The following is a 14,125-nucleotide window of genomic DNA, read 5'->3' on the forward strand; positions in this document are numbered from 1 at the left end:
AAGAACAAAAGAACTATAGAAAAATAACGCCTACAAGATGTTTGAGTAAATGCTTTCAATTAGTACTCACTACTAAAGAATGAAATACAATGGATCATTACAAATGAGGCGGAGACCCTTTATTTACAGTTGAGCTCCCTTAAAACCAACGATACAGATTGAGTTACATTGACAGTCGAGATTAAAGCCTATCTGCAATTGAGATTCTTAAGGGATTGGCTCAATCCTTTAATATTACAAAACCATATCTTATCATATTACAAATATTCTAAGATTACATTTCATATTTACCAAGGTAGCCCTAATTTTCCACAAGTTCTTCACTAGGCCACCATGGCTTCAAGTAGACAGCTTCTCCACATGTTCCACAAATCGGGTTAATTCAAGTGAGTCGAATGAGCCCCATTTAATCGATTGACCTCCATGGGATGCTCTTTGCACAATCGTCATAGGATTTGATCCATGGCCTGTGACATTCTCCCTCACTCATTCTTGTAACACCCTCGTTGTGTTCTTGAAATGACAATGCCTCGTCTGATTCCTGACTAGCCTCTCTGTTAGGTAGCTAAGCCCCTTGAAACCTTTGCCTCTAGTTCCATCGTCTCCTAACTCGAACCGTTTCACTCCTCTTTGGTACATCTTGTTTGCAAGAGCCCAACGCTCTTACTTCCCTACATTGTGACTTGCCTCGATTGTGATCCTCTTGATCCACACAAATAGGCTTTGGCATGCTCACATTGAATATTGGGTCAACCTTGAGTATTCCTGCTAACTCTCGTTTATAATCCCCTTGGCTTACTTGCTCTAAAAATCTGAAAGGTCATGTGTCTTCGCCAAGCCAACGGTAAGTCAAAATGAAAAACACTAGATAAGTGTTTGAAATGTACCGCGCTCTATCGTAGCATTACTTGATTCGACTACTCAGTTTGCATCACTACTTTTCTCCTAGAGTTTGATGCACAACCCACCTCTTTCATAAGTGGTGGCCCTACATATGACTCAACAGGTTTTATATCAATTTGTCGCCCCTCTAGCATTTCCAAGAGGGTCTTTTGTAGCATTCCTTTACTACTAAGTCAATATTCTTTCCACCATGAACATCTTTGGCTAGCTAGATTGTCATTAGTACCTTGGTCCCATCCTTCATGTCCCGACACACCGACACAACTCATTGTTGTTGAGGATCCAATATGCACATACAATCTTCAAAAGTAACCAACAAAAAATTAATCTTATCAAGAAAATTCAAGTCAAGAACATAGTCATAATCATCCAAGTGAATTACCTCAAAGTCTTCATTATCTTTCCATTGACTGATTTGTAGCTTAACTTCTTATGTTACTCCCACAATTGGAACCTATTAGAATTACAGTCTTGATCATCTTGTTCGATTTTCTAATCGAGAAACCAAGTTTTTCACGACTTTCTACTATATAAACAAGTTTGATACCCCCATATCAATAAGAGCACTCTTTCTTTGACTTGTGATGTTGATGTCTACATACATCAACCCTTTTTTGCTTATGATTTCTCTTCGTTTTTGTATAATTAAGTATCATTGATCCAAGCTTTAAGGCCTTATTCCCATTGGACTTTTCTTTCTCTTTTTTACTAATACAGATAGTTTAAATCGCTCTATACAATCCCATATCCTATGCAGACAACTACAAAAGAAGCACTCTACTTGCTTTTTCTCACTCTTTGAACCTCTTCGCTTTGACACAACCTATGATTGAAACAAGACTCATCATTGCTTTATCTAGCTCATCCTCCTCTTCGATGGAAAAAAGAACGAATTGTTTTGGATAGTACCTCACCATATACAAATTGTCGCAAAAGAAGCACTTCACTGGCTCTTTCAATTTATTATTGGGTTTCCCCTTCCAATTTGGAGGTTTCTCATTGCCACCATTCTTTTCATTTCCAACGTTTCCATTTTAGTCTTATTCTACCTCATGGTCTCTGTAACATCTCGTTTTTAGTGAAATTGAAACAATGGTTTTGGGACCACAAATCCGATTCAGAAAGAAAATTTATTTTAATATTATTGCATGGTCTGCATTATGATATGAATAACGTATGAAAAATTTCGATAAGAAAATTTTATTGATTTCATGTTTAATTATAGAAAGGACTAGGGGTGTGCAAAATTCGGGTAAAACCAAAAAAATTTGGTTAACCGACCGAATTCGATTAATCGGTCGGTTAACCGAATTTTTTCGGTCGGGGGTCGGTTAATAATTTTTAATTTTTCAGTTAACGGTTAATTCGGTTTGAAACCGGTCGGTTAACTGAATTTTTCAATTAAACCGAAAAAATTAATAAAAAAATATCTAATATAGATAGGCCTAATTCATTTCATGCAATCCTACAGACCCACATCAGATTATTTGAATTACCCAATTCATAATTACACAAACTACCCAACCCAACCCAATTATGAATTACCCAACCCAACCCAATCTTAAAAATTACAATTAATTTAATAAATAAAAATAAAAATCTAAAAAGTCTAAAACTAAAACTAAAAATCTAAAGTAAACCCAACATTAGTCGGTAGTTAACAGAGAACAGACGAAAGGAAAAAAAACCCCTAAACTCCAAATCCCTAATTGAACCAGGCCAGCCACCTTCCGTCCGGCACTCTGGCGTCTACCAGGTCACCATCCATCACCGGCGTCTACTTCTATTTCTAGTATTCATCTCAACTTTTATCAGATACATTAGATACTAGATAGTGTGAATGTGTGATGTTTTAGTTTGTCTTAATGTTCTAATACAGATACTGAGTCTGACTCCTCTTCTCTAGCTTCTACAACCCGCAATTTGCTTGACTGGTCTACCCCCTCACCACTCTGTTCTCTTTCACAACCATTCATTTTCGATCTCAAAAGGCTTTCTCCAAGATCTGCCTCTTCCTTGTCGGTGACTTCTCTGTTTCAATTTCTTTTATTTTACTTCTTTAATCTGTTTTTTTCTTTTTACTTTGATTTGTTTAGATCAATATATTAAATACCCACATCCCTATTCTCTCTCGTCAAGTCCTCTTCTAGTTCACATCCTGTTATAATTCCCACTAATTCTTTTTTTAGATCCATTGATTTCATCTTTCTTTTTCTTTTTCTTTTTTTTATCAAACAAACATATTATTCCATCACGATATGCTTTTTAAAACAAGATCATTTGTATTATAATCAAGTTGTTGCCTTTGCACCTCATCTTTATTCTATTCATTGTTGCAAAACAAAATTAAAAGCTTAATTGCTAATTTTCTTGGTAAATGAATAAAAAAAATAAACACTATTACATATATTTATAATGATAAATCCAGTAATTCATATTGGAAACTGTTATATTTATAATTAAATTGGGTAGGGTAGATAAAATGTGTAGATTTGTTGTGGTACTGGGTGGGTAAATTTGAAGTGTAAAAGTGAGCCAATTAACTAAGGAAAAGTGGGGTATGATTGGTACAAAAGACAAAGACATTTACCTACAAACCCAAAATTCCATTTTTTTAACATAGACAAGTGAAGTCAAAATCTAAAGAATAATATATTAAAGGTTGAAACTTAACAATAACTTTGGTGAATTACAGCAACAAAGTTAGTTCAATTATCTAATGCTATTAAACCTTCTGATAAATCATTAACCTAAAAACCAATGCTTCAATACTTCAATAATTTCTATGCAAACAATTAATTTTAAAAAATAGATCATTCAAGCTGGATTCATTATTTTTGAAATCTGCATTTGTTTTATAATGTTTTGTTCATGGAAAATGTGTTTGGTGAATGAACAATAAAAGCTGTTTTTTTTCTAAAATGCAAAATGTTGAAACATTTCTTGTATCACTGTGCATTTGAAACATGTCTTTATCACTGTACATACTTTTATGCTAGAACTTGTATGCTAGAAATGTATAAAAGCAGAATTTATTTCTCTAAAACTTAACATCAAAATATGTTTAATATTATAAATGTATTTTAATTTATATATAATTTTTTTCTTGCAAATGTCTATCGAACCAACATCTATTGAGGGTAGTGTTACACCTCCTACTTCGATAGATTCTGAAAATTCGGGAGTTGGAGCTTCAAGCCAAACAAAAGGGGCTACTGGGAAAAGAAAAGCCACTCCTCAAAGGTCAGAAGTTTGGTCTCACTTCACTAAGATTATTAATAGTGAGGGTGCAAGTAAGGCTAAATGTAATTATTGTCAAAAGGAATTTTATTGTGATATATAAAAAAAATGGTACAGGGTCATTGAAATATCATATTGGTTCATGTAAGAAAAATCCTAGTAATGTTGTTGACACTAGTCAAGGACAACTAGTTTTACCTAGAAAGAGAGTTGAAGGGGGAAGGGCTTATTTCAACTTGGAGATTTGATCAAGAAGCATGTAGGAAAGGATTAGCACAAATGATTGTGATTGATGAATTACCTTTCAAGTTTGTTGAAAGTGAAGGCTTTAAGAAATTTATGTTTGTGGCATGTCCTAGGTTTCATATTCCTTCACGAACTACTATGACTAGGGATGTTTATCAACTGTATTTAGATAAAAGGGTCAAGATAAAACAACTTTGAGAAGTTCTTACTCTAGAGTTTGCTTAACTACTGACACATGGACTTCTTTACAAAGAGTTAATTATTTGTGTACCACTGCTCATTTTATTGATAACGATTGGAAATTGAATAAAAAGATTTTAAACTTTTGTCCAATTTCTAGTCATAAGGGTGGGTCCATTAGGATGGTGATTGAGAAATGCTTGTTGAATTGAGGGATTGATAAGTTGTTTACTGTTACTGTTGATAATGCAAGTTCAAATGGTGTTGCTATTGGTTATTTGATAAAGAAATTTAACCCTCGAGGGGGTTTAGTTCAAAATGGTAAATATATTCATATGAGATGCATGGCACACATTGTGAATTTGATTGTTTTTGAAGGCTTAAAGGAAATGAATAAATCTGTTGAACGTGTTAGGGGGCTATTAGATATGTGAGACAATCTCCAGCTAGATTACAAAAGCTTAAGGAGTGTGTTGTGGTAGAAAAGATAGAGTGCAAGAAGATGTTGTGTCTTGATGTTGTACTAGGTGGAACTCGACCTACTTAATGTTAGACACTGCTCAGAACTTTGAGAGAGCTTTGAGAGATTTGAGGAGCAAGATACAAACTTTAGGGCTGAACTTGAAAGGAGAAAGGGTTGGCCTAGTATGGATGATTGGACTAATGTTAGAGACTTGAGGGATTTCTTGGAACACTTTTATAAAGTCACTTTGCGTATATCTGACACTTCATATGTCACATCCAATAATTTTTTTGATGAGCTTTCTGAAATTGATATTCTTTTACGAGATGCTCAGTTAAATAGTAATGTTGATTTCAATGTTATGGCCATCAAGATGAAAGAAAAAGTGTGATAAGTATTGGGGTGATATTGATAAGATGAATTTGCTTATGTTTGTTTCTTGTGTTTTAGATCCTAGACAAAAACTAAAGTATCTTGAATTTGCACTTAGTGAAATGTCTAGTTCTGAAAAAGCTTCTGAAATGATGCAAAAATTGAAGGAATCTTTGTATGAATTGTTTGATGAGTATAAGCCTTCACTTCATAGTACTTGTAGCCAATCGAGTGTGTCAACACATGTTTCTCTCGGTGAACCACAACAAAAATGAAAAGGCGAATGCAAGCTTTGTATAAAAAACGTTAGTTGGAAATTTGTGGTGAGGATAAAACATTTGAGTTGGATAAATATCTAGCTGAGGCTAATGAGGAATTTTTGAATATTTTGATATTTATTGTGGTGGAAAGTGAATAGCCCTAGATTTCCCACTCTTTCAAAAATGGCCAGAGATGTGTTAGCTATACCGGTTTCTACGGTTGCTTCAAAGTCTGCATTTAGCACCTGGGGACGTGTGATTGATCAATATAGGAGTTCTTTAACTCCTAAAATAGTACAAGCTCTTGTGTGTACTCAAGATTGGATTCGAAAATCATCATCACAAGAAGACATCAAAAAGATTGAAGAACAAATCCAAGAGCTTGACAAGATTGAAAATGGTATATTTATTGTTTTATTTTAATAGTTTCAATTTTTTTATCATATCACCGCTACTTATTTATTTGATTCAATGTTTAGACTTTTCTTGGAATGCATCAGAGCCTACCCTAAATTCATGAGCTTTCGTGAGTTGAAGGGTATGCTTACTATCTTATTTTTGTTAACTTATAATCTGTTCGTTTGTTTATATTATTTGATTTTTATTAAATGCATATATTTAATATTTCTATTATATGCTAAATTGTTGTACATATTTTTTTTTGTAGATTTAATGCAAAAGGAGATCTTTTGGAGAGAAGAAAAGGATACAAATGGAAAATATTAAAGACTTACATTTCAATTATGTGTTAATTTCAAGACTTATGTAATGTTTTTAATTATGTAGTGATTCAAAGACTTATGTAATGTTTTTATTTATGTAGTGATTCATAGACTTATGTAATATTTTTAATTATGTAGTGATTCAAAGACTTATGTAATGTTTTTAATTATGTAGTGATTCAATTCGGTTAATTCGGGTGATCGGTTAATTCGGTTAATTCTTTTAATTCTGTTAATTTTTAACCAAAAATAAAAAAATATAATTTTCGGTTAATTCGGTTAACCGACCAAACTAACTGAAAAATTTCGATTCGGTTAATTTTTTTGAAAAAAATTCGTTTCGATTAACGGTTAAAAATTTTGAAAGGTCGGTTAATTCGGTTAATGATATTTCGGGTCGGTTAATCGAATGAACACCCCTAGAAAGGACCAAATTGCATAAAATGAAAAAGTTGAGTTCTAGTAGCTACAAGTATCAAATAGCTATGGAATTCAAAATTTGAGGTCCTTATATGGTCATTAGACCATTAAAAGAAGTTAGTAGATATTTTGATGATTCATCCATGGAAAATTAGAAAAAGAAAAGGACTAAATTGGAAAAAAAGAGAGTAAAAGATGATATCTTAATTAAATAGAAAGTATTATCATTTTATATAATCTTTTTACCCAAATTCTATAGAAACTGTAGGAAAGAGAAATAAAATCAAGCAAGCTTAATTAGGTAAGTAATCATGTCTCGTTTTAGTAATTTTTATATTTTCGAGATCGTAATAACTTAATCTATCTATTTTGGGGATCAATTTGTAAAGTTATCAAAGTATTAAAATTTTTGTATGGATGAATAAGATGAAATTTTGAAATTTATGGTAGAAATTGAAAGGTTGTTGATAGATAAATAACTTTTGTAAAGTGAATTTTCATGAAATTGTGATTTAGGGCTAAATTGTAAAGATGTAAAATTCATGGAAAATTTATAATTTTTATGAAATATATGTGCTGTAAATGTTATATGTAAAAATCAGTTAGGCTTGGAATAAGGATTAAATTACACAAATTTCATTTTTCGAGCCTAGGGACGAAATCGTCATTTGTGGAAAGTATGGTAATTCTGCCTAGGGTGTGAATTGAATTAAATTGAGTATGAAATGGATTAAATTGATGTTAAATTCATTTATATAGATTTGGATAGTCCTAGTACGGAGTCGGATCAAGGAAAACAAAAAGTATCGGATTAGTAGATCCTTATATACGAATGTTTATCGAGGTAAGTTCATGTAACTAGATTTTGTATATTAGTATGCTTGGAATTGAATGTTAAATATGTGTGAATTGTATAAATGTTTAATAAATAAAATTAATTACATGCCTGATATTGTTCGATAACTATAAGTCTCGTTTGAATAAATGGAATTCGATGGATACATGATTTCCCAATTTGTTGTGGTCATGCATATGCTGCAGACACACAATAACTTGAAAGAGTATCCTATTATAAGCCCTCTCGAGCTTCCCGTTATATGGTTCTTGCGAGCATCTGGATCAGTAGTAAACCTACATGTGTTGCGGACTATTGCAGCTCTTTGTGAGCGTCCTGTTATATGATCGGTTGTGATCCTGCATATATTGCAAGTACAAACGCAAATTTTTATTAGCGTCCTGATATAGGCTCTTTTTGAGCTTCCTGATATGGCTCACTTGAACTTTTTGTTATATGGCTATAGGGAGCTTCCTGAAAATAACTCTTCGGAGTTACCTGTTAAGCTCAATGAGCTTCCTGTTTTAAACTCTTATGAGTTTCCTGTTATAGCTCGGATAAGCTTCCTCTTACATGGCTCACATGAGCATCCTATTATATGGCTCGAGAGAGTATTCCTGATTATGTGCTCTAATTGGGTACCCCTGAATATGAGTTGGCGATTTATAGTGTTGTACATTTCAAGTGTACTACACGTATATCCATATATATTTCAAATAAATTCAATGAACAAAGTTCTGTTATGGCTAATCTGAACTTGAGATGATTTATCATAGAAATGTATATGTTATATGGAAATATGATAAGAAAAGTATATGTGTATGGAAGTTATTACATGATGAGCTCATCTTTATTACTTGAAAAGTATTTTGAAATTAATGACTAACTTGTTTGATTGAGTGTATGTGATTAGGCAATTGGTCAATTTGTTGGTATATATATTATTTACGTGATTACTTAAATTGAATATAAATGGTAAGTTAAATTCCTGTTATGTGAACTTACTAAGCATTAAATGCTTACTTTGTTTTATTTTCCTTTGTTTTATAGTGTTCGGAAGGTCGTAAATGTTAGAATCGGTCGGAGCACCATCACACTATCTTTCAGCTCGTTTTGGTATAAATAGCAAACTTATTTTGGTATAATGGCATGTATAGGCTAACTTGGCTAGTGTTTACATATAAATGGTTGTTTGTAATATAGCCATTGGAATGGCTAGTGATGGTATATTTAGATATATATATATATGAGGTTATAATATGGTTAAAGTATGTGTGCTTGACATGGTTAGATTGAAATATGCTAAACATATATGTTTTACAAAAGGTAAGCTTGAATACATGTGATGATATATCATGTATAATGTTAATGATGGCTTGTTTTAATGTCTTGAAATGGTTGGAATATGTATACAAGTATTAATGTAGGTACAAGGCAAAATTTGGGTTAGAAATAAGGCTTGGAAATGACCATATTTCGTCCACACGAGTAGACACACAAGCGTGTGTCTCAACCGTGTGTGATACACGGCCATGCGCATGGGCGTGTGGTTGGCCGTGTGTCCCCTGTAACTTAAAAATTGAGAAACAGAATGCTCAAAATTGGTCACACGAGTAGAGACACGGGCGTGTGTCTTGGCCGTGTGAATCCTGCACCGAATTTTCAAAAATTAAATGGTCCATACGGCCAAGTACATGGGCGTGTGTCTTGGCCGTGTGAATCCTGCACCGAATTTCAAAAATTAAATGGTCCATACGGCCAAGCACATGGGCGTGTGGCTGGCCGTGTAACCCAAGTCAGTAGCTACCCTAATTTGAACACAGGTTGGGATACAGCCGTGTTCCTCACATTGAATGCCCACATGGCTTAAGACACGGGCGTGTCACTTGGCCGTGTGAGCCACATGGCCTAACCACATGGGCGTGTGTCCCCTGCACCTAAGAAAAATTTGAAATTTCGTGAAAATATTGTTGAGATTCCAGCTTAGTCCTGATTTGATTCTAACATGTATTTTGGGCCTCGAGGACCCATTTAAAGGACGATTTGATTGATTTTGGATATAAATAGTAAATGACATAAATTTTCTGTAATCTATCTATAAACTCTAGTAATGATCAGTGACCTTGTTCTGGCGATTGATAGAGGTTAGGGGTTTTACATTTATTGGTATCAGAGATATGGATTAGCTGATTCTCGGACTAACATAGCAAGTATAAGTTTAGCTATACATGCCATTATATAATTTGTGATGGTGTGATATCTTCTAACCATTTTAAATGTGTTTTTCATATAGTAATGTCGTCCAACCGAGCTAGAGCTGAATTGAGAAAGCTGGAGCATTAGAGCTGCATCTAGTAGTAGTAGAAGGTCCGAATCTGAGGGTCGAGATGAGGAGGCAAAAGAAGCCTTCTTTCAAATGATGAATGACTGGTTCACAGGATTCTTAAGAACAAATCCTGTTGTACAACAACCTCCCCCTCTTGCTCCTCAACCGGTTCTCGATGTGTCACAAGGTACTGAACTTGTTAGAACTGGTAAGCCTTCGATAGATAAAGTCTGTGAATATGGGGTAGAAAAATTCAGAGCAACATTGATGATGATCCGAAAAAGGGCTAAATTTTGGCTAGAAAATACAATCAGGGTTTGGATGAATTATCTTGTACACCTGAAGAATGTTTGAAATGTGCTATATCTTTGCTAAAAGACTCAGCCTATTAGTGGTGGAATACCTTGATTTTTGTTGTACTAAGGGAAAATGTTACTTGGGAATTTTCCAAACAGAACAAAAAAAGAAGTACATTAGTCAGATATTCCTTCATTAGGAAAAGAAGGAATTTTGAAAGCTTAAACAAGGGAATATGATAGTATTCGAGTATGAACAAGAATTGTTCAATTAAGTAAATATGCTAAAGAGTGTATCCTGACTGAATTTGCTATGTGTAAACGGTTTGAAGAGGGATTAAATGAAGATATTAAGTTGTTAGTTGGAATCTTGGAATTAAAATAACTTGTTGTACTGGCTGACCGAGCACATAAAGCTGAAGAACTAAATAAAGAAAAGAGGCAAGCAGAGATGGAAGCCCAAACTTCAACTAAAAGATTTATGGGCAAGCCACAATCATCAGCTTCAAAGAAATCAAAGAAATATCATGATCGTTCTATCAAATTTAAGGGATATTCTGGTAAGGACCGAAGTATTCAACGCTCAAATCCGAGATCTTCGCCCCCATCAGTAGCAAGTGTTAGAAGTGTTGGTAATTCCAAACCTAGATGTAAACATTGTAATAAATTTCATTTTGGAGAGTGTCGTATAAGAAGCAGAGCCTGTTATAGATGTGATTCTTTCAACCATTATCTTAAAAATTGTCTAGAAAGACTTGAAAAATATATTGTTCAGACTTTGAAGCCAAGCAACCCTACCTCGAGAAGTAGACCACCTCATAACCTTGGTAATATGAGTGATAGTCGAGGTACAAGAAAAGATTCAACTGTTAAATCTAAATCACGAGCACCAGACAGGACATATGTTATACCTGCACGTGAGGATGCTTCTGCACCTGATGTTATTATTGGTACATTTTCTCTTCTTAACACTCGTAACAGTCCGGTTTAGACCCTAGTCGGAACAGTGGTTTTGAGACCACGTAATTAATTTTGAAAAATATTTTAATATTATTTTCTGTGTCTGTGATATGTGAATTTATATTTGCAGAGTTTCTGTGATTTAATTTGTCTATTTTGTGCTTAATTATGAAAAAGGATTTAATCGCATAAAGTGTAAAAGCTGAATGCTAGATGCTAAAGCACCTATTTGATTTGGCTTTTCAGTGGGGGTCCTTGCATGTCAAATTTACCATTTGTTTAAATGGTGGACAATTACGGACATGTTAGGTAAGTTTTAATGATTATTACTAAAGGGAATTATGGTTATTAGCCTATTAAACATATGTTAAATAAAACATAACATAAAAAATGGTCATTTTCTCATCTTGTATTGCCGAAAATTGAAAGAAAAGGAAGCCATTAAAGCTTCAAGGCATTCGGCCATTGCATTAGTGAATAGGTTAGTGTATTTGTTCGGTTTTGATAATTTCTGCGTTTCTGTGATCGTTGCTCTCTGTTCTTCAAAACCCATGTCTGAATTTCTATTTTTGTTGAAGATTATGAAATGTGCCATTGATGATTCTATGAGCTTTGTGATGTTTTATATGGATTATGAAAGATATATGTGAGATTATCATACTTTGTTCTTAAATTTTGATGGAATAGAGTTATTTGGGATAAATTGTGAAAATGAGGTTTTGAAGGACTAAATTGTGAATTACATATGTTATTTGGGCTTGTATGGAAGCTATGTATATTCGGCCAAGCTATAGTCTTGGTGAATTTTGCATAATTGTGATTTTGTGAAAAATGGACTAAATTGTAAAAGTGTGAAAATGTAAGGGCTAAATGTAAAGTTCCCTAAATATGTGTTCATGGATTATTTTGAATGAAATGAATGATTGAATGGTTGAATTTGGATTGTATTAGATCAAGAACAAAGAAAATCGGACTTAGATCGAGGGAAGTCCAAAATAGTTGAATAGTCGATTTGTTTCGTCCGAAATCCGTAGGAGGTAAGTCAAATTACAATTACTTGCTAAATTAACTAAATTCTGCATATTCAAACTGTAATCTGTATTGGACGGCCTTGAGAGCCTGATGAATGAATTCTTAGTCAATTTCTTATAATATACTAGTATCTGAAAAGCTCTATATGTTTCTAAAAGAACGTTGACATTGATCTGAGATATCGTGTAAGACCGTGTTTGGGACACAAGCCTCGATTTGAGATTTACATGTAAGACCATGTCTGGGACATTGGCATCGCATTTGATTTCGTGTAAGACCTTATTTGGGACAGAGGCATTGATATTGAATTACATGTAAGACCACGTCCAGTACATCGGCATTATACTCGTTAATGAGTATCTGCATCGTTTCTGAACCGTCTGATGATAGTGTATGAGATATGAGAATGAATATATGAAATGTATAACCTATACAGGTACGTTTGTATCGTACTAAATTTCTGAATATGAAAGACTCTGTCTCTGTGAAACAATGAATGTGAAGTATGTATGGAATTTGGAAATGAAACATGACATGTATGCAAACAAAAGAGCATGAGTAGACTTATGAACTATTCTGTGAAATGGCTATGAATCCTTACTGTTAATTTGTACTTTATATGCTTTAGTAGTTAGACCAATTGTATTTGGCTTATTAAGCTCTTTGTAGCTTACACTGTGTGATTTTGTCTGTTTACAGTTATCGTAGCTACTGAAGGCTCGGGGATAGTGAGGATTGTCACCACACTATCGAACTCATTTGGTACTTTGAAAGTGTATATATTTTTAAGTATGGCATGTATAGGCTAGAATGTCTATGTATTTAAACTTTGATATGTATATATGTAATGCCATGAAAGTTGGCTAGCAAATGATATCGTTTGTGCATATTTTTGGTATTTGGTTGGTGATGCTAAATGGTGAATGCTTGCAATGTCTTATGATCTAATATGATTTGGTCATTTTAAGTATGAAATTGGCTAAAAATTTTGGTACAAATGTTGTTTATTCTTGCTTGTAGGATTGACCCAAAAAGGGGTGGTATATTGGCTTAAACCAAGCCTCCATTGTACCACACGGTCATGGACCACGGGCGTGCCTTGTGGCCGTGTATGCAAGGCAGTAACCTCTTAAGACCACACGGTTAAGACACATGGGTGTGTCATATGGCCGTGGGATTTAGTCAATAGCTAGCTAAGTATCACACAGCCATGGCACATGGCCGTGTCTGTTGGTCGTGTGTAAAAGTCAGTATGTAAGCCTTGATTTGGCACGACTGGTACACATGGGCATGTCTGGTGCCCGTATGAGGCACACGGCCTGGTCGCACGGACGTGTAACCTCAACTGAAGTGAAAAATTTCTGAGTTCTGGAATTTATGAATGTGTTCGGTTTAGTCCCGATTGTCCATAAGAGTATGTTTTAGGTCTCGTAGACCGTTATAATGAATGGATTTTGATAACTGCCTATGTATAAATGATATGTGATATCTGTGTTTCTGAACTGATCTAAAATGTTCTGTTGTCTGGTAATGCTCCTTACCTATTCCGGCAACGGTTACGGATAGGGGTGTTACAATACTGATATTACTACTTTAATTGATCCTGGTTCAATACATTCATATATATGCACGAATTTTGTGTCTATTAAAAATTACTTGTTGAGTCCACTGAATTCGTGTTAAAGTTTCGAACCCCCTGGGCCAATATGTGATGGTGGATAAAGTTTGTAAAAATTGTTCGTTAATGGTATGAGTATTATTTCTCGGCTGATTTAATGTTGTTGTCATTGATAAATTTGACATAATTTGGGTATGGATGGTTAACTTAGCATGATACAATGATAAATTGTAAACAGAAATATATTGTGTT

The 14,125-nt window shown here is 34.0% G+C and overlaps 2 long non-coding RNA genes across 2 annotated transcripts; both read left to right on the forward strand.

The window, feature by feature from the left end:
* Positions 1 to 2,574: 2,574 nt before the first annotated feature.
* Positions 2,575 to 4,374, forward strand: LOC121226822 (uncharacterized). The gene is made up of 3 exons (XR_005924514.1): positions 2,575 to 2,695; positions 2,783 to 2,921; positions 4,048 to 4,374. It is a non-coding gene; the product is annotated as an uncharacterized lncRNA (long non-coding RNA).
* Positions 4,375 to 6,031: 1,657 nt separating this feature from the next.
* LOC121226821 (uncharacterized) lies at positions 6,032 to 6,556 on the forward strand. The gene is made up of 3 exons (XR_005924513.1): positions 6,032 to 6,064; positions 6,144 to 6,202; positions 6,332 to 6,556. It is a non-coding gene; the product is annotated as an uncharacterized lncRNA (long non-coding RNA).
* The last annotated feature ends 7,569 nt before the right edge of the window (positions 6,557 to 14,125 follow it).

This window comes from Gossypium hirsutum, unplaced genomic scaffold (genome assembly GCF_007990345.1).
Source record: "Gossypium hirsutum isolate 1008001.06 unplaced genomic scaffold, Gossypium_hirsutum_v2.1 scaffold_466, whole genome shotgun sequence".
In the NCBI taxonomy this organism is placed as follows: Eukaryota; Viridiplantae; Streptophyta; class Magnoliopsida; order Malvales; family Malvaceae; genus Gossypium; species Gossypium hirsutum.